Raw genomic sequence first — 25,911 nt, 5'->3', positions numbered from 1 at the left:
GAAACATAAAGAAAAGATCCTAAAATGTGCAAGAGAGAAACGTCTATCCTTAATGTGTTGTCCAATGTGAAGTAATGCTATAACTAGTACTGAAACAGTATTTTACACTTTGTGTTTCTGTGTGTGTGCAAACTGATGAAATTTTTACTTAATATATACTAAATTGATCTTCTGTATATAAAGATAATTGAAAATGAATTTTGATGCGAATGGAATGGGAGAGGGAACGGGAGATGGGAGGGGTGCGAGTAGGAGGGAAATTATGGGGGGGGAGCCATTGTAATCCATAAACTGTACTTTGGTAATTTATATTTACTAAATAAAAAAGAAAAAAAAAGAAAAGAAAAGAATGCTAGTATTGTAGGGGGTGGTTCAACCTATTATTAAACAGCAGCACCCTCTCACATCTTTTGTGGTTAACTATATCTAACGTGCTTACTATTTTAGAATTAAGGGTTGTTTTGTTGGCATCTTATGTGTTGCGTTATAAAATTTCTTCATATATTATGGATACCATTAATTTATCAGGTATATTTTTCCTTTTCCTTTTTTTTAAAGATTTATTTATTTACTTGAAAGTCAGAGTTACACAGAGGGAGAAGGAGAGGCAGGGAAAGATAGGTCATCCATCTGTTGGTTCATTCCCCAGTTGGCCGCAATGCCCGGAACTGTGCCAATCCAAAGCCAGGAGCCAGGCACTTCCTCCAGGTCTACCATGAGGACTTAAGGGCCCAAGGACTCAGGCCATCTACTACTGTTTTCCCAGGCCATAGCAGAGGGCTGGATCAGAAGTGGAGCAGCTGGGACTCAAACTGGAGCAGCTGGGACTCAAACTCAAAACATATGAGATACTGGCACTCTAGGCAGAAGCTTTTTGATTTGATTTCTGTATTGATTTTGTTTCTTCTCATTTTACTAAACTCACTTATTGCTTCATTATGTTTTTGGTTTATGCCATCAGAATTTTTGTCTAGACCAATTCTTGTCAGTTGTTTTCTTTCTCAAACTACTCTCTTACTGATAGTAAATATTTTTTATTTGTACCAATACATTTTCTGTGACAACTTTTTGTCATTTTAGTGTGACAGTAGTCATAGATAAATAAATCCATGAGCATAGCTGTGTTCCAATAAAACTTTATCACTGAAACCTGAAGATGCCTACAAGTGAGAGTTTGAGGGTGGAGAATTCTCACCCCTATGTTGTGATCATATTTGTGAATAGACATCTTTCCTTCTTCCTTTCAATTTCACTACTTTTATTTATTTTTATTGCTAGAATCTTCACTACAAAGTTGAATAAAAGTAGTGAAAACAAATTACTATCTTGTTCCTGATATTAACAGTGAAGTATTTTATTTTTTGTCATTAAATATGTTTTGGAGTTTTATTGTATATACTCTTTTTCATATTGATGGAGTATTATTGTATTTTCAATTTCCTGAGATTTTTTAAGTCAGGAGACCATGTTAAATTTGTCAAACACCCCTATCCACTGAAAAAGTATAGGGAATGAACCCCCCCCATGCAGGCAGAAATAAACTAGGAAAGCTGCCTCAGGCCTCAGCAACAACAGAAAACAGTGATACAAAATCAGGCCGACTTTATCTTTTCTTTTCAAAGATTTTATTTATTTATTGGACAGATTTATAGACAAAGAGACAGACAGACAAGAAGATCTTTCATCTGCTGGTCATTCCCCACATGGCTGGAGATGGACCAATCCAAAGCCATGAGCTTCATTCCAAGTCTCTCACATGGGTGCAAGGGCCTAACACCTTGGGGCATCTTCCACTGCTTTCCCAGGCCAAAGCAGAGAGCCGGATCAGAAGTGTAGCAGCTGGGACTTGAACTGGGGCCCATATGGGATGATGGCACTGCAGGCAGAGGCTTAGGCCACTACACCACAGTGCCGACTCCCAGACTTTATCTTGAAACTTAACTTTACTTTGAAGTTATCCCATCTCACAGATGTTCATCTGCATGTTCAGGCTGTTGAAACAGGATGTGGTATTCAATGCTAATGGCCCAAATGATTTGTGAGCTCATTTCCTTTTAGAAATTAAATTTTTTTGTATGATATATTATGCCCAGTTCAATTGTCCCCAAAGACCACCAAGGAGCCTATACCGCTGTAAAACACACAAGAATTTTTTTGCAGGTCTGGGCCTGGGCTCTCAAATATCATGGATGCCACGGGTCTGGTTGAAAGCCCCAACTCTTCAGTTAACAGGGTTTTTATAGGGTTTTCAGAGACAATCTATACATTATAGCACCATTCAGCAAATCATCTCATTCCACGGGAAATTCAAAGAACATCTCTTAAAATTGGTTAGTGCATCGAGGGGCAGGAATGGACCTAGTAAAGGTGGTGGGATGGCTTTTGAGGTTGATGCCTTTTAAAATTATTGGCTAAAGTATAGGGTCCAAGCCGCTAGGGTGCACGTGCCAAACTGCAGTGTCTCGGGATGTTATCAATCACCTTAACAGCCTGAAAAGACACCTGAAACTTCAGGTATTTCCCTGCTATCTGCCGATTGGCTGTTGCTAGGTGGGTTTATTGCAAGGGGAGTTCATTTATTTCTTTTTTCTTTCATGAGCTGTAGGGTTCAGGGCCCTGTCAGGCCTGAGTTAAAAGATGGAGGCCTATTCTAAAAGAGCTGTGCCTTGATCCCGGCTCAGGTCTCTCAGATACAACACAGTTTACTCATACATTCACCTATTGAAGAATATCCTGTTTCAAAATGTAGTTTGATTTTTTTATTATTGCTCATGTGGAAATTTGATTTCTTCAATCATTGAAGTTGGATAATGTTTGCATTATAAATTAGTCCACATGTATTCCTCCTCTTCATCTTTTGAAAAGTGTATAGAATTACATTAGTTTTTCCCACTTTTTCTCCAGTTTTATTGACTGTCACAATGAAATTGATTATGAAAACAGGCTGGTGTTCAGATGCTGGGACAGACAACTGCTTTTGGGTGGTTGGCTCAGGGGCACTGGTGCAGCTTCTTTTTGTTGACACTATTCTCACTGACAAGGTCCATGCCATGCACTGAGCAGTGCTGTAGGGCCTGCTTGGCCATGTCTGAATTAATTCTGGGCAGCCAATGGAGGAGCAAAGTTTTGCCTGGAGCTAAGGCCTCACAGCCAGCATGATTCACATAGTAACCAGTCCTCAAGTGGGGATTGCAGACGAGCAATCCTCTGCCTGCAACAAGAAGTCCACCAGAGGCACACTCACTGTCTTCTGTGAGACATGGGGAACACCTGGCCACATTGCCATGGGTCCTTGCCCCTCATTGAGACTCAGGCTCCACCTCTGTCACTGTGGGACTCTCCTTGTTCTCTTCAGTGATGCTGGCAATCCAGTTTCCTGTAACAGAGTATGGGGAGCTGTGTCAGTGTCATGCTGAGCTCAAGGTGGTCAAAGTCAGAGGGGCCTCTGGGTCCATGCAGGAGGTGCTGCAGATCCGCAGGCTACATTTTACTGATTTTCAAGTGCAAATGAGCTATGCCCTGACCAGAGTCACTCCTTTTTGTCCCCTGATTGTCCTCTATTTTTTTCTAAGCAGTCCCACAACTGCTAGCTTCTCAAAAACTAATCTTGTGAGAGGTGATCTGTAAGTTTATTTACATTAACTGCTGGGAAACTTGTTGATGCCCACAATATAAGCATAATGTTGCTTGCTCTAGCTTCTGTAACAAAGGCTTCGCTTTGTAATTAACTTCAACAAGATATGGTTTGGGCCTTTATAAGCTCACCCTAGAGCTCTATCAGGGCTGTTTGATTTGGAGAGCACATGCCCCTGTGCAGCTGCCGGCTTTCAGAAATAAAAGACTCCGTAATTTGGCCCTGAGACTTCAGCACTTATTAATATTTCTGAAATTAATAAACTGTGTAGGTTCTTGCCATGAATTCAGAGACAAATTCTGAATACTGGCTCAAATGGACCAGGTGATAAGCTAAGTCTTTAAGCTTTTATTCAGTGAGAGAAATGCATAGGAGAGTGAGAGCTCTATCTAAAGGAGAAAGGAAAGTCTGGAAATTAAGTAGGGGCCATATCAAGCAGGGAGCAGGCCAAGAGTTGTGGACTTGTCCTGTGAGGCCCACAAACCATCAGGGAGAGTGGGGCAATGGTGTTCTTCCATAGGAAGTGCCGGGGACAGGCTTCAGTGGACATGTCCACCTTTATTAATGACTACATACATTTTTAAAGGGCAGGCAGAAGGGGTGTAACTAATTCAGGGCAACACTAACTCTATTGGACAGAACCGACACTGGCACCAATATGCATCTCCAATTAGCTTGAAGGTCTCATAGCTAGGGTAGCTTTCCAGGTGGGCCTGGACCACCCCCAGCAGCAGTTTACCTGATTGGCAGAAGGTGGGGGTGGGAGGAATGTGCCTGAGGCTCCCACCTCCCACCATCAGTCAGGCTAGCCACCTGGGCTAGGCAGAAAGTCTCACAGGATCACCCATATCTCCCCGCTTTGTTTTAGGGCAAGTATGACTGTGCTTAGCATGACATGGCAACAAGCCACAACCCACAATAAGCTTTAAATTAAATTGAAGAATGCCTAGCACAGGGATTAAGGGCAGGGAGGAAAAGAAGGGCAAAGAGAAAAAGGTCAGGCCCACCATGTTTCAGGCCTTTGTAATTGGCAGGCAGGTGCACAGGTATGGGAAAGCAGGGGCATGAGATCACACAGGGGGCATGGGGGAAGTGTGATAAAGGCATAGCCTTCCAGCTCTCAAGGCTAATGATATATGACTGCCTACATCATTCCCCCTTCAGAGACTCCATTCCCTTAATCCAAGGGATATTGAAGGGTGTAGAATCATCACATCTTCTATAGCTGCTTCCTGTTTATGAGGGATGTAGTGCAGGCCCTGTTGGTCCTGGGTCTGAAAGTCTCTGCCTATCTCATCTAACAAATTCTCTTTGTGAGCTGGAGTGATCTTGGTCACCACCAATGTCTATGTCCCCTGCCTGGTCAGTTACTCCCAGAAGTTGTTGAGTTCTGGAACATGTAAGTTTGTTAATTAGTGTGAGCAAACTGAAACATAACCAATTGTAAGTGGAGTATCCTTTTAAGATGAAAAGACCACATCCTACAGACTCCCAGATAGTGGGTGGTGATGCATTATAAAACCATTTAGCTTGAGTATAGAGAATTATAATAGAAGAACACATTAGGAGTTTTATTATTAATAACAGAGAGAATCAAAAGCAGCAGGTACGCCATGCCTGCCTTCATGTGCAGCACTCTTGATGTGAGGAAAGCAAAGGCTTTACTTTTCTTTTTGCTTAAGATCTCTGATTGGCTTATAGGAATAATCAGGCATGTTTTTTGAGCACACCTGTGAGGACTTGAGAGGTAGACATTTAATCCTAATTTTACTGATGTAGTCATGTTCAATAGCACCTGGGTGTAGCTGATCTGAAGAGGATCTTTCTAGGAATGGCTTTTTCAAGGAAAGGCACTGAAGTTGGTTTGTCAGAGGGTCAGCTTTCAGAGACTGTGTCCAGGGTTTGGCATTTCAGGCTGATAGCCACACAGTTGAAACCTGTAGTGCATTATTGACTTCATCTGTTTACAGAGCCATTCAAAACTAGTGAATACAATAGAAGTGGCTGGAAAAAGTCCTTCAGAACCTATAGGAGAGCAGCTAAACACAGAACCGACAATGTTTTAGTTTAACGAGCAGCAAATTTGATATACAAAACTGTGGATGAGAAAAGACTTATAGCCATGTTTAAAATGATAAACTCATTAACCAATAAGAGGCATTTGCTTACTTCACACAGTATTTTCAAAAGCACCTGTAGGATTTTATAAAACATTTAACTCTTTTAGGCCCCTGGGCCTTTCTCAATAAGATAACCATCATGTCTAGTAACACAAGATCATTAGACTTTTTCACTTTCAGACATTTGTATCAATGGCATTTTATATTATTGAAACTTAAAATTTAGCACTTCACATTTTGACAGTACCTGTAATATAACCCAAGTGGCCTGATTGATTAGCTGGTGTTTCTCCAAGATGAGAGACATATATCCTTTGACATTTCCAGGGACCCAACTGGAAATATCAAAGTCCAAATTCTTTGGAACTTTGATTTTTTGAATGCCTGTCAAAGATGACAAGAAGGCTTAAAATATCTGGTTGAAATAAGATCCCTTAACATCATGACAAAGTATAGAACTGATTTGATCAAATCATAACTCCTTTAAAATTCAGTTTTTTAAACAATTAGAACTTAAGAGGCATTAAGAGAACATAATAGATTACCTTAAAATAACACAGAATCTGTCTCTTTGGTTGTTAAAAAGTCAGAAATAAAACCTTAAATTTAAGACCTGGTGCATTGAATCAAATCCCATAATTTGGAACAGCTTTAACAGAGTCAGAACTAGGGAAGAAAGAATAGCACCCACATGGGAGACCAGGAGGAAGCACCTGGCTCCTGGCTTTGCATCCGCGCAGTGTGCTGGCTGCAGTGTGCCAGCTGCAGCGCAGCAGCCATAGTGGCCATTTGGGGGTGAACCAATGGAAGGAAGACCTTTCTCTCTGTCTCTCTCTTACTAACTCTCTGTCCAAAAAAAAAATCAACAGTGACAAAACTGATGAGGATGTGGGGAAAAAGTTACCCTGGTCCACTATTGGTGGGAATGTAAACTGGTGCAAGCCACTGTGAAAGACCGTATGGAGATATCTTACAAATCTGATTATAGACCTATCATATGATCCAGCCATCCCACTCCTTGGAATTTACCCAAACCAAAAGAAATTAGCATATGAAAGAGTTATCTATAACCCCATGTTCATTGCAGCACAATTCACAATAGCTGAGATCTGGGAACAATCCAGATATCAATCAATTGTTGACTTGATAAGAAAATTATGGTATATGCCCACTATGGCATACTACTCAGTTATAAAAAAGAAAGAAAGAAAAGGAAACCCTGTCTTTTGCAACAAGATAGATGCAACTGGAAACCATTATACTTAGTGAAATAAGCCAGACCCCAAAAGACAGATATCATATGTTTTCCCTGATCTGAGGTAGCTAATAGAGTACCTCAAATGTAATGTATTGGAGTTAGATACACGTTTTGAGATTTGATGATTGTTTACAGCCCTTGTCTCTTCCATTGAGGAACAGTGATTTTTTTAATTTATTTTTTCTTCATACTATTTGCTGACTTGCTGAACTCTTACTGAGTGTAAGGTTAACTATACAATCATTAAATAAACTGAAAACATATTTTGTAAAAGTTAAGTGGGAATGTGAGAGGGAAGAGGAGAAAGGGTTGGAGTGTGTGTGGGAGGGAGGGTATTGGGGGAAGTGTCACATTCATTAATCTGTATATATGAAATATATCAAATTTATATTACTTAAATAAAATTTTAAAAAGAAGTAAACATTAAAATTCAAAAAAATTATACCAATAACCAGGAGAATTTTAAAGGTGTTTATATATAATCATATGTGTGTGTTTTATGACATTATAATGTAAATGTACGTATATATAATTTGTAATATAAATGTATATAGAGCAACACTTTGAAATTTTTATAATGTATTTATCATCAGCAAAGGATAGCTCAGATTTCTGTAATAAACCAGTTTCTGATCATTACAAGAATGAAGAGTAAGCTACCAAGTTGTAGCTCATAATCTGTTTCTCTGTGTCTCCAAGTCTACCAACCTCTAAAATTAAATAAACATACACAATTTTAGGATAAAAATAACATTAAGATCTCACTATTTTCCCGCATAATTTTCAGGAAATATACTAGTATCTAGACACAGTGGTAAATTTATGTATATATATATATATGTATGTATGTTATATATGTTACATATATTCATATATATTTTACACTGAGGAGAAAAAAATATTACCCTTGGCTAAAATGGCCCTGAGACACTGTGTATCTGACAGTTTCCAGGGCAACTTACAGAATGTTGGGGGTGATGATCTTACAATAAATGTTAAATCACCCTGGCTACAGATTCACAGTGCTGGGATTGGCCTAGCCTAAAATATTTGTGCAAAAGAGTGACTCCAGTGAATTTAAAAATTAACTTAAATTTTCATAATTAAAGGTTAACTTCAAGTTCCATGAATGTCTCTAAGGCTAAGAATTAAATCTGCTAATGGGTGATGGAACTGGCCCTAAATTGTTCTCATATACTGTGAAAATGAAATTTGGACATCTTCCAGAATTCAGATAGTTGATGGCCTTACAATGATAAAGTAAATCATGGTAGCCTGAAGTTCCCTGCACTAGAATTGGCACAAATTAGTTTATTGACTATTTATTGAGGTGGTAATAATAAATTTGAATCAACATGAAAAAGAAATGTATTCAGTTCAATATATGTTGTATAGTGACAGTTGTGTGTACAAATGGTAAATTTAGTAGAAGCAGGAATAAGATTACAAGGAGATGGCCGGCGCCGTGGCTCAATAGGCTAATCCTCCACCTTGCGGCGCCGGCACACCGGGTTCTAGTCCCGGTCGGGGCGCCGGATTCTGTCCCGGTTGCCCCTCTTCCAGGCCAGCTCTCTGCTATGGCCAGGGAGTGCAGTGGAGGATGGCCCAGGTGCTTGGGCCCTGCACCCCATGGGAGACCAGGAAAAGCACCTGGATCCTGGCTCCTGCCATTGGATCAGCGCGGCGTGCCGGCTGCAGCGGCGGCCATTGGAGGGTGAACCAACGGCAAAGGAAGACCTTTCTGTCTCTGTCTCTCTCACTGTCCACTCTGCCTGTCAAAAATAAAAAAAATAAAAAAAAAAAGATTACAAGGAGATGTAACAGATATTAATAAAAATAGCCCTAAGTACACATTTAAATACAGAAAATTTGTGCTCTCTTAAATCAAAGAATGCTTATGCCATTGAATTCAGTAATTTTAAAACCAAGATAAAATTGTCTCAATCTAATGCATGGAAATTTTAAAGAGAATGACAATTTTGATTCTCTAAATATAAAGAAGCTATATAAAAGTGTCCTTGAAAGTATAGGCCGGCGCCGTGGCTCAATAGGCTAATCCTCCACCTTGCGGCGCCGGCACACCGGGTTCTAGTCCCGGTTGGGGCGCCGGATTCTGTCCCGGTTGCCCCTCTTCCAGGCCAGCTCTCTGCTAGGGCCAGGGAGTGCAGTGGAGGATGGCCCAGGTGCTTGGGCCCTGCACCCCATGGGAGACCAGGAAAAGCACCTGGATCCTGGCTCCTGCCATCGGATCAGCGTGGTGCGCCGGCTGCAGCGGCGGCCATTGGAGGGTGAACCAACGGCAAAGGAAGACCTTTCTCTCTCTGTCTCTCTCTCTCACTGTCCACTCTGCCTGTCAAAAAAAAAAAAAAAAAAAGAAAGTGTAAAAGAATGCTAACATTCTAAAATTATTTGATAGGCCATAAAAATGGAGGTTGCTAAGACAACTTGAACATTATTTAGTGCATTTATGACATGAAAATGTAAGTGCCCAAAAGAATCATCATACCTTGGCAGTGCTAAGATTGGTTTCCATGTGGATATTGACATACTCAGTTGAAATTAATAAAATGAAAGGCAAAATAAAAAATAGCAACCTGATGCACATGGCAGCTAAAACTTTGCTTTGCCCTTGGTAACAATGTGTATTTTAATGTGAGCCATAATTAAAAAACAAATATGTGGATGAATATTTGGTGAAAAACAGTCCAGAATAAACTGGAAAAGTTAAAGTATGATACAGACTTATAGTTTAGAAAATTTCCACAATCAGAAAATAATTTAAAGCTCCAGGAGCATCTAGAAACATTAAGAATGTACCCCATGCTGATGACCATGATGATGCTGGCACTGCAATATACTCAAATCCTATACACATGACAGTTGCTGGGACAACTCCCAGCATTTAGAGTGAGTTGATGACCACACAATTATAAACCAAACCATGGTACCCATCATGTCCCTGTGTTAGGACTGTCACAAATCAGGTTACTCATTACACATGCAGGTGAGAGTAGTAAATGACAAAATAAATATGCATTCCATGGAAGGCATTTAATTTTGATTATATGGTGTATAAATTAGTAATTTGGCAGAAACAGAGTCATAATCATATAGAGATGAGCCAATAATTGGATGGTGGAGTAGGCAGGGAGCTTACTGCTCTAAACAAGGAAAGGATAGTTTTAAAAAAGTGGAAAGAGAGTAGACTCAGGGAAGAGTTAGAAAAAAATGACAGAGGAAATTCTCAGACATTAGAGGGACATGGTGGACCCACATGGAGGGCATGGTGTCCACGGCTCACGACTCCAACAGCTAGAGCCTATGCACCAACACTGGAAAGTGAGGTGAGACAAGACTGCAGTAGCCTGAGCCACCAGCAAGAAGTGGCAGGAACCTAGAGGGAATGAGGCTTAAATCTCCATGGGAGAAAGTGTGCCAGCCAAACTAGAGGAGAGAAAAAAAGGGACAGTACAGACATGTTTCTCTCCAATCACCTCAGAAAGGTGTGCAAGCTGATAGAGCAAGAGCCATTATGGACATGCATAACAACTATGCCAGCTTGTGTCTGCACCTGGCAAGTAGCTGAGAAGAGACTCCTGTCTCTGGTGGGGAGAAATAACATGGAATTAGGAACTTGTGACTGTGTGAAGCTTCTGAAGCAGGAATGAGAAAAAAAATAAAAAAAAAAACTGAGCATGTGTGGGAAGACTCATGGTGTGGCTGCGACTTTGAGCACTCTCATTGTTTCACTGTGGCAGTTTGATTACAATGTGTCATGGCAAGGATGTTTTCTGGGCATGTCTATTGAAAGTTCTGTGTGCTTCCTGTACTTAGATGTATCTCTTTTTCCAAACTTGGAAAGTTTTCTGCTAGCATTTCACTAAAAATGCCTTCTAATCCTTTCTCTCTCCCCATGCCTGCAGGAACTCCTAGAATCAGAATGTTTCCTTTTTTATAGTATCCTGTAGATTCCCAATAATCTTTTTTCTAATCTCCTCTAATTGTGTTTGGTTTGACTGTATACTTTCCTGTGCTCTGATTACTAAGTCTGATATTCTCTCTTCTGCCTCTCTGATTCTATTTTTAAGGCTCTCCACTGCATTTTTTATTTGTTCTATTGAATTCTTCATTTCAATTTGATTTCTCCTGAATATCTCAGTTTCGTGTTCTGTTGAATTCTTCCTTTCATCTTGATTCCTCCTTATCATTTCAATTTCATGGGAGAGATTTTCTTTCATGACCTTAATGGATTTCAGTAGTTTGTGCATTTGCTTTTGATTACTTCTATGTAATCATATGATCAAATTTTTGAGTTCTATTTCTTGCATTTCTTCTATCTCATCACCTTCATGATCTAGTATGGAAGTGTCATGTTCTTTTGGGAGTGTCATGATGTCTTCCTTATTTTTGTTTCTCATATTGTTGCATTTATTGTTTAGCATTTTTGAGATACTCATCTTTTTTTCTGCTGTGACGGTTTTTATCATTGTATTATCACTGTAGATAAATGGACTTTCTGCTTTCAGTGAATCTCTAGAGGCTTATAGTGGGTATGGCCAGAGAGCTCTGTTCAGTTCTCAAGGGTAAAGGGTATGCCTAAGGTGACACATCCAGGTTTGGCATGGTAAATCTCTTTTTTTAATCAGAAGGGAGTTATATTCTGTTCAGCTGAGCTCTTCTCCTTGATGGAGCCCAGTGCCTGAGTACTAAATCAAGTGTGTATAATATTTACTCTGTGCCAAGGACCACATAAGGATCTGTGCTCCCCATTGGGACCTCTGTCCTTAATGAGTTGTACTATGAGAATTAATAGTAAATCTAGTCTTCAAACACCTGTTTAGCTGGGAGCCTAGAAAAAGTGCTCAGGCAAGCAATATTGTGAAAAATTAGTTCTAAGTAATATGAAAGATAACCCAGACAAAACAGCAGTCCAGCAAATCATTCAACCTCACTGAAACTACCATCAGACACACCATTCATTTTCTATTAAATCTGTTTATATAAGACTTAATTTGATGAACACTTGTAAGAAGCCATGGGGACTTAAACAGGGATGAAGAGCTATTTCTAATGGGTAGTAATGGAGGTGGAATGGATTACTTGCACAGCTATTCTCTAGATAGGAAATAAAAGAGCTACTGCAACTAGATGCATCATAGCATTTGTAGCCCTGTTATCATGGGATAGCCATGCAACCTAGGAAAATTGTTCCTCCTGAGGGTATCCTGAGGAATTAACTGAATGTACATCAGGTTTATATAAATCAAGAAATGACATTGTAAATTGGAAGGGATAAAAACACACATTTTCAGTAAAAATGAGAGCCACCTGTAGGAGCAGGGAATAATACAACAATAAAAGTTTATAAAAATTATAGTAAAGTTAAATTAATACAAAAGTGCACTACAGGGGCCAGTGCTGTCTCACAGCAGGTTATCGCCCTGACCTGAAGTACCGCCATCCCATATGGGTGCTGGCTCGAGACCCGGCTGCTCCACTTCCAATCAAGCTCTCTGCTATGGCCTGGGAAATAGTAGAAGGCCCAAGTCCTTGCACCTACATGGGAGATCCGGAGGAAGCTCCTGGCTTTGTATCAGCACAGTTCTGCCTGTTGTGGCCAATTGGAGAGTGAACCATTGGATGGAAGTTCTCCCTCTCTCACTTCCTCTGCTCTTTCTGTGTAACTCTTTCAAATAAATAAATAAATCTTTTTTTTAAAAAAAAAGTGTACTACATTTATGCTCCTGCTTCTCTGTTGCAATGGGTACCACCTGGACAGACTTCATTCCATGTTCTTGTCTCAAGGCAATTAGGAATAGAATGAAGACATGTAGAATAGGGGGATCATGAATGAAAAAGGTATTATGCACTCAGTAATACAGGAAAATTCAGATGAGTGTTGCAACTTATAGTGTTTGAGGTTGTCCCTTTAAAGAATGAGGGTGATGTATGGGACAACATCTACTTGCATATTCAAATAGACCTTGGATATTGGAGTCTAATCCAGATGTGCACACAGATAAGTTGAAATTTCTCATGGGTATATAGGTCACCACAAACACATTCCCTTGTGCTGCACACAACACTTATTATCCAGGGTCAGAGTACACTATTATGGCTGGAACATGTGTCACTTCATATGCCTATGATTTGCACTACAATAATGTGGGGAAAGAATCCTGGGTGGCCAACAAAGCAGCTATAAACAAATAACTTTGTAATTGGTGAAGATGGTATTCCAAATAACTGTTGCAATAACTGTTACTCAACTTTGAAATATTTATTAACAAAATTTACACAAGAGAGCACAGTTCAATTCATATACTTGATCCCACTCTCAATGAGAAACCAAAACTGCAGGTTGTATAAGAGAAAAATGTCTGAAGAACGGTTAACCACTCTCTGTCACAATTCATCATGAAAACTGCCCAATACCTACTAAGGTGTGATTCCACCAAAGAATTCTTCCAGACAAATTATATTTCAGGGACTTCTCTCTGTAATCTTGCTATGTTTTGTGGAAGTTCACCTAATAATAAAGGTATTTCCCATTACAATACAGTCATATGCTTTTTTCTTTCTGTGAGTTGTCAGGTAACCATTGAGAGATGACGTATGGTACATGACTTTCCTATGCATGTATGTTTTCTCATTTCTGAGTCTCTTCATGTGAATTGATTAATGGCAGAAGAATTTTTCACATTCATTAAATTGACATTTTACTATTTGAATTCTCTTGTTTGTTGATGTTTAATTTCTTGTTTTTTAAGATTTTTATTTATTTATTTGACAGGTAGAGTTACAGACAGTGAGAGAGACAGAGAGAAAGGTCTTCCTTCTGTTGGTTCACTCCTCAAATGGCTGCAATGGCCAGAGCTGTACTAATCCAAAGCCAGGAGCCAGGTGCTTCTTCCTGGTCTCCCATGTGGGTGCAGAGGCCCAAGCACTTAGGCCATCTTCTACTGCTTTCTCAGGCCACAGCATACAGCTGGACTGGAAGAGGGGCAGCTGGGATAAGAACTGGCACCCATATGGGATGTCAGCATTGCAGGGGGAGGATTAACCTACTGCTCTACGGTGCAGCCTGATGTCTAATTTCTGGCTATGGTTTGTTCAAATCTACTGCACTTGAAGGATATCACCTTTTTTGAGTTGCATATTTATTCAAGCCTGAATTCCATGAAAATATACTTCCACATTCATTACACTCCTAAGAAACCCCTTATGTGAATTCTCTGATGTATAATGATCGATTTCTGACAAATGGCTTTTTGTCACACTAATAATATTTCTGAACTTCTTCATTTTTTAATGATTTACTTTATTTATTTGAAAGATAGTTACAGAGAGACAGGGAAGCATAAAGAGGTCTTCCATCCACTGGTTCACTCCCCAGATGGATGCAATGGCTGGAGCTACAGAGATCCAAATCCAGGAGTCAGGAGCTTCTTCTGGGTTTCCCACCTAGGTGCAGGGCCATCTTCTACCACTTTCCCAGGCCATAGCAGAGAGCGGGATCAGAAGAGGTGCAGTTGGGACTAGAACCAGTGCCCACATGGCATGCTGGCACTTCAGGCCAGGGCTTTAACCTACTGTGCCACAGCGCTGGTCCCCAACTTTCTTCCTTATGGGATTTCCAGCAAAAGGCTCTGTCACATGGTTATGTTGATTTTGGAAAAAGTCCTTCACATTCATTATATTTAAGTTCTCTCCCTCGTTTGAACTGCATGTGTTATGAGGTATTCCTTCTGAAAAAAGTCTTTCTCACATTTATTACAAGATTTCCACCATGTACTAAATTCTCTGCTATTATATTGTGTGATTTTGGCAGTTTTCAACACTCATTCCATTCATAAGGTTTCTCCCTGATGTGAATTCTGATGTTTTATGAGGTGTTACCTGAGGATAAAAGCTTTTCCATATGCATTATATCCAAAGGGTTTTCCCCCATATGAATTAGATGATGCGCAATGAGGGCTGAATTATGGGAAAAAGCTTTCCAAGTCATTATGTTCAAAAGGTTTCTCTACATGTGAATTTTCTGATGCATTCTGAGATGTGACATATTCCCAAGGAATTTTCTACAGTCATTGCATTCATGAAGTTTCTCCCTGGTGTGAAGTCTCTGGTGTGATATGAGCTATGATTTATAACATATGATTTCTAAAGGCTTTTCCACACTCATTAGATTCATAAGGTTTCTGCCCTGTGTGAATTCTGTTTGATATGAGGTATAATTTATAGAAAAATGCTTTTCTGCAGTCATTACATTTATAAGATTATTTCCCTGGGTGAATCCTCTGATGCATTTGGAGTTGGAACCAAAAGTTTTTCCACAGTCATTATACTCATGAAGTTTCAACACTGTGTGCACTCTCTGGTGCATTATGAGGTTTGACATTTGTCCAAAGGGTTTTCCAGTCATTACATTCATAAGGTTTCTGCCCTGTGTGAATTCTCTGATGCATGATGAGGGTTGACAATGCTAAATGATTTTCCACAATTATTCCATTCATGAGTTTTCTACCCCGTGTTAATTCTCTGCTATGATATGAGGTTTGTCTTTTGTCCAAAAGCTTTTCCACAGTAATTACATTTATGAGGTTTCTCCCCTGTGTGAATTCTCTGTTGTTTCCAAAGGACTGACTTTTATCAAGAGGCTTTCCCCTGGTCATTACATTCATGGGTCTCCCCCGTGTGAATTCTTTAGTGTGATATGAGGTGTGACTTTCATAAAAATGTTTTGCCACAGTCATTACATTTATGAGGTTTCTGCCCTGTGTGAATTCACTGATGTATGAGGAGGTCTGACTTTCATCCAAAGGCTTTCCCATAGTCATTATATTCATAGGACTTCTCATCTGTGTGAATTTGCTGGTGGTTTATGAGGTGTGACTTTTGTGTAAAGGCTTGTCCACAGTCATTACATTCATGAGGTTTCTGCCCTGTGTGAATTGTTTGGTGTATAATGAGATCTGAATTTCATCCAAAGGCTTTTCCACAGTCATTACATTCATGAGGTTTCTGTCCCATGTGAATTTGCTGGTGTTTGACGAGGGCTGACTTTCATCCAAAGGCTTTTCCACAGTCATTACATTTATGAGGTTTCTCCCCTGTGTGAATTCGCTGATGTACAAGGAGGGCTGACTTTCGCCCAAAGGCTTTTCCACAGTCATTACATTTATGAGGTTTCCCCCCTGTGTGAATTCGCTGGTGTATGATGAGGTCTGACTTTCGCCCAAAGGCTTTTCCACAGTCATTACATTTATGAGGTTTCTCCCCTGTGTGAATTTGCTGGTGTATGATGAGGTCTGACATTTGCCCAAAGGCTTTTCCACAGTCATTACATTTATGAGGTTTCTCCCCTGTGTGAATTCGCTGGTGTATGATGAGGGCTGACTTTCGCCCAAAGGCTTTTCCACAGTCATTACATTTATGAGGTTTCTCTCCTGTGTGAGTTCTCTGGTGCATTATGAGGTTTGACTTTTGTCCAAAGGCTTTTCCACAGTCATTACATTTATGAGGTTTCTCCCCTGTGTGAATTCTCTGGTGCATTATGAGGTGTGACTTTCATCCAAAGGCTTTTCCACAGTCATTACATTCATAGGGTCTCTCCCCTGTGTGAATTCTCTGGTGTACTATGAGAACTGACTTCCACAGAAAGCCTTTTCCACCATGAAGGCATTTATAATGTTTCTCCCCTCTGTGAATTCGCTGATGGTTTATGACTTGTGACTTTTGTGTAAAGGCTTTTCCACAGTCATTACATTCAAGAAGGTTCTCTCTTCTGTGAATCTGCTGATGATTTATGAAGTGTGACTTTTGTGTAAAGGCTTTTCCACAGTCATTACGTTCATGAGACTTCTCCCCTGTGTGAATCTGCTGATGTTTCCTGAGGACTGACTTTTGTCCAAAAGCTTTTCCGCAGTCATTACATTCATAAGGTGAATTAAAACTGATTGATTTTCCACAAGGTTTACATGTGTAGAGTTTTTCCCTTGTATTTAATCTCTGATTTATTGCAGGATGTGACTGGTGAATGACGGGTTCAACATACCTAAGGTACTTATAAAGTTTCTCTCTTGTGTGGGTTTGTTGGTGCATATTGAGGCTAAAATTTTCATGTTTAGCTTTTTCTATTTGAGTTGCTTTTCCAAAAGTGACAGTTGATTTATTATAGTTTTCTGCCATATGAATCCTCTCAGATTTATAAAACATCTTTCTTGTGCAGACGTTTGCTTGTCCAGTGGGTCCAAATGGCTGCTTCATGATGTGAATATTGTCATGCTGACCAAGAGGCTCACAGAACTGGAGAGAATTTCCAGGTATCTTAGTGTTATCAAATTTCTCTCCAGCCTGTCAGGCCCACTGGGGGGGATACACAGTGTGACATTTACTGTATTCCTCAGGCTTCAATCCTGTATAGGTTCCCTTTTTAATAATCAGTGTTGGAATATGGCTTGAATTTAAACTAAGTGTTTTTCTTAATTCAACTCTCTTGAGAGCTGATGTCTTATTATTTTTCATAAAATCCCGATTCAGATTTTTGTCATGACTTTCCTGGTTGATCCTAATCAGGTCATCCCTTTTCATGACCACTGAAATGAGAAAAAAGCAATCATGTTACTGAATCACATGTAACTATTTCTCCTGGCATGCTTATGTAAAGGGAATGAAGTTACTTGTTATCCAAGTGGCATAATATTTTCACAAAATCAATATGAGGTACTTATTTATGACCATTATATGGCTTTTCTCCTTAATACATTCATATATTAAATTGTACCATGAGGTTTCCCAATGTTGAAATATGATTCTTTTTTACTATGAGAATTTTTCAATGATGGTAGAATTTCATTTGTGCTATGATGTGTGTGATCCCTGCATCTCAAAACAGTGTCAGTTTCAGCCCTGGCTACTCTGCTTTCAGTACAGCTCTCTACCCATGCAAACAGGGAGGAAGTAGATAATGGGTCATGTGCCTGGGAACCTGTGAGACACCAGGGAAGACTAGATGAATTCTAGAGTTTTGGCTTCAGACTAGTTAGACCTAAGTGTTGCAGGCATCTGGGAAGTGAGCTAAGAGAGGACCTCTTTCTCTCTCTTTCTCCTCTCACTATCACTCTGCCTTTCACAAAGATGAAATAACTATAAAGTATTCTAAAGAATGGACAAATGTTTAATAAAAATATTCACCCACTACCTAGAAACCATTTTCCCTATCCTTTTTCTCCAGTTTATTTTTATAAAAACTGTGTGTTTTGTGCTTCTCTGATATTTCAAATATAAACATGAAAAAGTTTTACTGATCACTTACTTGTAGGAGGAGAAGAGTGAAATGTTCCTGTACTTTAAGCAAGACAACATTTAAGGAGTATGATTGGAATCTATGATTGTCTTACATTCAGTCTTCCTAGGTAAACATCATTTGTGGGATTTTTCAAATGAAAAAATACTTTGTCTCTACTCTAGGACAGCTTCCCCAAATTCCCAAAGACACTCAACACCTTCAGCTTCTCAGAAGTACAACAGGTAGAGAAAAGCCACAATATACCACTGTAGTTAAACACTTCCAGTCAGTTTGAAGAATGTGTTTCTGCAAACTGGGATGTGCTCATCTTCTTTAAAAGTGTTTTCTAGCTCATTCTGAAATCATCAGTGCTGGTTACATCCTCTAAATACTTTCTATAAACATTCCTGTGTGATAATTTGAATTTCTGCAAGCTTTTGATCAATTGCCTCCTATTTTCACAGAAAGATTCATTTCCTAGGCATTTCTTATCTTTTTGTTTGCTTATTTTCCAATGATACTGAAAAATAGGAGAGAAATCATACTTCAAACTCCACCCTTAAAGAAATCTGAGCCACTCAACATAAACCCACGAGGCTACTTGACCTTGGTCTCAAAATCTCATTACTTTCTTGGTTAGTCTAGGATCACTTATTTCTATGCTTTATATAAATTCATGCTTAGTTTATGATTTCTTTTTTCAAAGATTTACTTTAATTATTTGAAAGCTAGAATTATAGAGAGAGGTAGAGACAGAGAGAAGTGGTTCACTCCCTATACGGACACAACAACCAATACTGGGCCAAGATGAAGTTAGGAGCCAGGAGTGTCTTTCTTGTCTCCCACTTGGGTACAGGGAACCAAGGACTTGGGCCAACCTCTGCTCCATTTTCAGGTGCATTAGCAGAGAGCTGGATTAGAAGAGGACCAGCTGGGACTTGAACTGGCACCCATATGCAATGCTAGTGCTGCAGGCTGGAGCTTTAACACACTGCACCACAGTGTCATTCCTAGCTTCCTAATTTCTGATGTCACAGCACAGAGGCTTATTCCTGACCATCTTTTTTGAAAGATTTATTTATTTATTTGAAAGTCAGAGTTACACAGAGAGAGGAGAGGCAAAGAGAGGGTAAGGTCTTCCATCCAATGGTTCACTCCCCAATTGGCCTCAATGGCCAGAATTGTGCTGATCTGAAGCCAGGAGCCAGTAGCTTCTTCTGGGTCTCCCTTGGGTGCAGGGGTCCAAGGACTTAGACCATCTTCTACTGTTTTCCCAGGTCATAGCAAAGAGCTGGATTGGAAGTGGAGCAACTGGGTCTTGAACTGGTGCCCATATGGGATGCTGGCACTTCAGGCAGGGTGTTAACTCGTAGCACCACAGCACCGGCCCTGTGACCATATTTTAGCATTTACTTATTTACTTACTTGAGAGTCAGAGACACAGAATGAGAGATAAAGAAAGACTGAAACAGAGGTTTGCCAGCTATAGGCTCACTCCTCAAATGTTTCCAACAAATTATAATTTTCTTATTTATTTGAGAGGCACAGCGGAAAAAAAAGGAAAGAGACTGAGAGAGAGAGTTCACATTTATTGATTCAGTCCTGAGAAAGTTCTATGCCTGGGCAAAATCATGAGTGGGTACTCAATTTGAGCAATGAGTTAGAAATATGTTTCTGGGGGCCAGCATTGTAGCATAGCAGGTAAAGCCACCACCTGCAGTGCCAACATCACTTATGGGCACCAGTTCAAGTCCTACTTGATCCACTTCTGATCCAGCACTCTGCTATGGCCTGGGAAAGCAGCAGAAAAATTTTCTGTACATTGCCTAATTAACAAGCACTGAAGGAACTAATAAGTGCATGAAGGAAAAGGTATGAAAGTTTAGAGAAGGACAAGTTAGAATTTGGGGAATTATCAAACCTAGATAAAAACCTTAGTAACATCAGAAAATGATTGGATTTTTTTTATTCAAAGAACATCTTCACTAAGAACAAAAGTTAGAAAGACACTGGTATCACTAAATACTCTAGAATGCCTGTGTCTGATGCACAACACCAGCTGTCATCAGGAGTAAGGCTTGAGAAAAATTCATGGAAAGAGCACCAGTCACCATCTGCACAATTTCTGCCTTGGTCTCCCTCTCTCTTTTGTGCAGACTGACCTGGAAGGCTCTGATTCAGCCATTCTTCCACTATCCATGGCTCTGCTCCTTGCTCCAAATTGAAGATCAAGTCAGGTTTGGTAATGCAGTGCCCTATTAATGGAAACATGTAAGACTTTGTGAAATCACTATCTTGGGTTATTTAAAGGACTACAGCTTGGTCCAGGAGCTATGCAACAAATGTTCCAATTTGAATCTTTTATTGGAGGGTAGATATTCAGATCATTCCTGGACTCAAATTCTATACCAGCCCAATATTAAACATTATAAAGTGTTCCCTTAGTTGTCAAATAGCAAGAAAATGTTATCACTGGGCATGTGATGGGTGTTACTCACCCGAGGAGAACAGGCTGCTGTAGGTCTCCAGCATCACATCTCTGTACAGGATTTTCTGAGCATTGTTCATTTTCTGCCATTCCTCCCAAGTAAAGTACACAGACAGGTCTTCAAATGCTATCATCACCTGTAATATTACACTTCCAGTCAACATATTAATTCTGTCACAAAATAAACACCCACAGTTGTGTGTGGATACAAAGGAAAAAAGAAAGGATATGGTTTCTCATTAGACTTGTTGAGTGTTTAGAAATCCACACAGAAGCGTTCAACAGTGTCAATCCCATGATCTATAGGCTGTGAGAAATGCCTAAGCTGGAGGGAAACAGGAGGTTCAAATCACAAAGGCCACATCTGTCAAGGGGAATTGCACAGCAGGCTAACAGAGGGGCAATATTGACTCTTGAATGGGCAATGTTAAGGAGAAGTATGTAGAAGCATTGAGAAAAAAGGCAAGAAAACATCAGTGAAACTATGATGGGAATGAACATAAGATAATTTCCAGGAAAACACCATGCCTATCATTTCCAATATGTCAGAGAAGAAATACATTAAAAGACAGGGCAGACATTAAGCTTAGTGTTTCTGGTGCCACCTCAGAGTGTCTATGTTTGATTTCCAATGCCAGCGGCAGTTTTTAGCTCACAGATAATGCAGACCTGGGGAAGCAGTTGTGATGTCACCAATGAAGGAGGCCTAGATTCCATTTCTTAATTCTGGCTTCAGTCCTGCCCCAACTATGTTTGGTATGGTTATCTAGGGAGTGAATAAATGTGTCAAAGCTCTCTATCTCTCAGTCCATCAACTTCTTTCTCTCTCAAGCTAATAAATATTTTTAAGTAAGAGAGAAAATACAGGTAAGACAAAGAATACAAATTAGCTTTTGCCCTAGTCTATGATTATTCTACTGATAAACAATTGATACAATATTATACCTAATTAAAGTGAAAGCAATGGTGGCCAGCACCACGGCTCACTAGGCTAATCCTCTGCCTTGCAGCACCAGCACACCGGGTTCTAGTCCTGGTCGAGGTGCCAGATTCTTTCCTGGTTACCCCTCTTCCAGGCCAGCTCTCTGCTGTGTCCTGGGAGTGCAGTGGAGGATGGCCCAAGTCCTTGGGCGCTGCACCCCATGGGAGACCAGGAGAAGCACCTGGCTCCTGCCTTCAGATTAGCGTGGTGCACTGGCCATAGCGCTCTAGCAATGGCGGCCATTGGAGGGCGAACCAATGGCAAAAGGAAGACCTTTCTCTCTGTCTCTCTCACTGTCCACTCTGCCTGTCAAAAAAAAGAAAGAAAGAAAGAAAGAAAGAAAGAAAGAAAGCAAGCAAGCAAGCAATGGAATTACTTGCCCAAAACATTCAAATGATAAACATTTGAAATAACATTATACATAATTAAGGTGAAAGCAATGGAATTATTTGCCCAAAAAGAGAACCTGGGAATGTCTGCAGTACAATCTGCACTTGTGACTCACTGAGAAAAATGCTTAGAGATTTGTTTAAGAACCTGCAATAGTCACCAGAATTGTGATGCAGCAGCCTAAGCCTCCACCATCACTGCTGGCATCCCATGTAAACAGAGGATTTGAGTCCTGGCTGCTCCACTTCCAATCCAGTTCCCTGCTAATCTGACTGAAAAAGAAGTGAAAATGGCCTGAGTATTTGGACCCTTCCACCAATATGGGAGACCTAGATGGAGTTCCAGGCTGCTGGCTGTGGCCGGGTCCAGTCCCAGCCATTGCAGGCATTTGGGGAAGGAAACAGTAGATAGAAGATATCTCCTTTTGTCTCCCTGTCTCTCCCAATCTCTGTAAGTCTGCCTTTCAACTAAATAATCTTAAAAAATAAATGACCCTCTAGTAGATTCTCTTCTCCACACATTCCTTATCCTATTCCTGAATCCAATTAAGCTTCTCAAAGGTAGTAAGGACTCCATTACTCTAAAAATTCAAAAACAAACTTAACTGATTTGTGCTTTAGTACTCGGTAACTCTTCCTCTTCCAGAATGCTAAGTGTTAACTTCATAGATAGCATTAAAACACTACTCAGTACATCATCTATGTGACAATAAAGACTGATTCAGACAACATGACCCCAAAAATGTAGCATATTGTGCTTAGTTTCAACTCAATTTGTGTAACAAATATATATTTTGCTATAGCAACAGAAAAACAAGAGACCAAACTGCATTATTAAAGATGACAGTAATGTTTCACAATCATGCCAAATTCATCCTTCATTTCTGCATATTTCATGAGAACAAATTTTATGTCTATTTTTCTATTTTAAAAATTTTTAAAGATTTATTTATTTATTTAAAAGGCAGAGTTACACAGAGAGAGGAGAGGTGGGGGGGGTCTTCCATCTGCTGGTTCAGTCCCCAATTAGCTGCAATGGCTGGAGCTGTACCAATCTGAAGCCAGGAACCAGGAGCTTCCTCTGGGTCTCCCACATGGGTGAAGGGGCACAAGTACCTGGGCCATCTTCCACTGCTTTCCCAGGCCATAGTAGAGAGCTGGAGCAGAAGTGGGGCAGCCGATCACAAACTGGTGCCCATATGGGATGCTGATACTTCAGACCAGGGCGTTAACCCACTGAGCCACAGAGCCAGCCCTGTATTTTTCCATTTTAATTAACTAGTATACTGGGACCAGCACTGTGGCATAGCAGGTAAAGCCACTACCTGCAGTGCTGGCATCCCATATTGGTGCCAGTTCAAGTCCCAGTGGCTTTGCTTCCAATCCAGCTCTCTGCTATGGTCTGGGAAATCAGTAGAAGATGAACTAAATCCTTGGGCCCCTGTACCCATGTGGGAGACCCAGAAGAAGCTCTTCACTTCTAGCTTTGGATCAGTGCAACTCCAGCCATTGTGGCAAACTGGGGGGTGAACCAGTGGATGGAAGATTCTCTCTCTCCCTCTGCTTCTCTGTAACTCTGACTTTCAAATAAATAAAAAAATCTAAAAAAAAATAAACTAGCATTAAACACCTAAAATGAGTACTGACAAGCTGGGGAATAATTTGAAAAAAAAAAAACCACTTACAAGTGATATATATTAATTTCCCTTCCTCCTAGAATCATGTGGAGGGCCTAGAATCATACCTGGGAGAGAAGGTGAATGGCAGGAGTTCAAAGAAAACTCTGGAGGCCAACGCTGTGGCATAATGGGTAAAGTTGCTGCCTGCAGTGCCAGCATTCCATATGGGGGCTGGTTCAAGTCCTTCCTGCTCAATGTACAATCTAGCTCCCTGCTATGTCCTGAGAAAGCAGTGGAACATGGTCCAAGTCCTTGGGCCACTACACCTGCATGGGAGACCCAGAAGCTCTTGGGTCTTGACTTTGGAACAGCTCAGCTATGGCCTTTGCAGTAATTTGGACGGTGAGACAGCAGATAGAAGGCTTTCTTTCTCTCTCTCTCTGCAACTCTTTCAATAAATAAATGAAACTTAAAAAAAAAAAACCTCTGGGTTCCTTCTGCACTGAACAGTGGGAAAAAAAGAATATGATAGAATGAATAAAGAATAATAAATACATTAACCAAGAAAACATCAGCTTCACTGTGGAGGAATAAACATGTATATAGGAAAATGCACCCACCTATATTAAGTGGCAGAGATTAAACAGAAGGTATCGTTGGTTTAATGAAAGCATTATCTACAAATTTTGTAAAATAATAATGTAAAAGTAAAGAGAAATATTCAGAGTGTTGAAATAAATGAGGTTATCATAGATAAACATTATGTTGTTATCAATGTTTATACTAAAGAAAGTTAACAATACACATACTGTATATTTAATGCAGTGCACTTTACCAGTAATGATTCTAAATAGAACCTTTCCCTGTATTCATCCCTTCACAAAACCCTGGATTGGGGCTGGAAATGTGACCGAGTGGGTAAAGCTGCCACCTGTAGCGCTGGCATCCCATATGGGCACTGGTTCAATTCCCAGCTGCTCCACTTCTGATCCAGCTTTCTGCTATGGCCTGGGAAAGCAGTAGAAGATGGCCCAAGTCCTTGGGCCCCTGCACCCATGTGGGAGACCCAGAAGAAGCTCCTGGATCCTGGCTTTGGACTGGCACAACTCTGTCCATTGCAGCAAACTGGGAGTGAACCAGCAGATGGAAGACCTTTCTCTCTCTGCCTCTCCCTCTCTGTGTGTGAAACTCTTTCAAATAAATAAATAAATCTTTTTTAAAAAGACCCTGAATTTCACCATTTCACTTGATTTACCCCATGAGATGCCAGTAAATGTGAAAATGTGATAGAAATAGACAATTTGATAAAAAAATTTATTTATTTGAAAGAGCTATACAGAGAGAGAAGGAGAGACAGAGAAAGAGATGGAGGGAGGGAGGGAGAAAGAGAGGTCTTCGAACCACAGGTTCACTTCTGAGATGGCAGCGAATGGCTGGAGCTGTGTAGATACAAAGATAGGAGCCAGGAGCTTCTTCAAGGACTCCCACATGGGAGCAGGGGCCCAAGGACTTGGACCATCTTCTACTGTTTTCCCAGGCCATAGCAAAGAGCTGGATCGGAAGTGGAGCAGCCGAGTCTCGAACTGACACCCATATGGGATGCTGGCACTGCAGGTGGTGGCCTTACCTGCTATGCCACAGAACCAGCACCAGAAATAGACAATTTGTAAAGTATTTGCCTTTTCAGATTTTCTTTTTCTGACAGTTGTTATCTTCTGAAAAACCCTGGGGCCTGCCTGTTGAAGAGATAGTATGTAGGCTGGCGTTGCAGCTCACTAGGCTAATCCTCCACTTGTGGCACCAGTACTCCAGGTTCTAGTCCCAGTTGGGGTGCTGGTTCTGTCCTGGTTGCTCCTCTTCCAGTCCAGCTCTCTGCTGTGGCCTGGGAAGGCAGTGGAGGATGACCCAAGTGCTTGGGCCCCTGCACACACATGGGAGATCAGGAGGAAGCATGTGGCCCTGGCTTTGTTTCGGCACAGCATGCTAGCCATAGCGGCCATTTAGGGGTGAACCAACAGAAGGAAGACCTTTCTCTCTCACTAACTCTGCCTGTCAAAAAATGATAATATGTAGCGAAGATTCACAACAAACCCAAGACACTTAAGTGAAGCCTCAATAAGTTCTCCAAGTG

General features: G+C 40.5%; 1 long non-coding RNA gene and 1 pseudogene across 1 annotated transcript; one reads left to right on the top strand and one right to left on the bottom strand.

Annotated features, from left to right (window-relative positions):
- Window positions 1–15,826: 15,826 nt before the first annotated feature.
- LOC138848185 (zinc finger protein 665-like) lies at window positions 15,827–17,116 on the bottom strand (annotated as a pseudogene).
- Window positions 17,117–17,242: 126 nt separating this feature from the next.
- Window positions 17,243–25,145, top strand: LOC138848184 (uncharacterized). Its single transcript, XR_011385984.1, has 3 exons — window positions 17,243–17,337; window positions 18,336–18,429; window positions 23,879–25,145. It is a non-coding gene; the product is annotated as an uncharacterized lncRNA (long non-coding RNA).
- Window positions 25,146–25,911: the final 766 nt, after the last annotated feature.

The sequence above is a fragment of the Oryctolagus cuniculus genome, unplaced genomic scaffold (genome assembly GCF_964237555.1).
Source record: "Oryctolagus cuniculus unplaced genomic scaffold, mOryCun1.1 SCAFFOLD_110, whole genome shotgun sequence".
Classification (NCBI taxonomy): domain Eukaryota; kingdom Metazoa; phylum Chordata; class Mammalia; order Lagomorpha; family Leporidae; genus Oryctolagus; species Oryctolagus cuniculus.
Note: the sequence above shows the minus strand (reverse complement) of the source record. Positions and strands in the feature narration are given on the sequence as shown.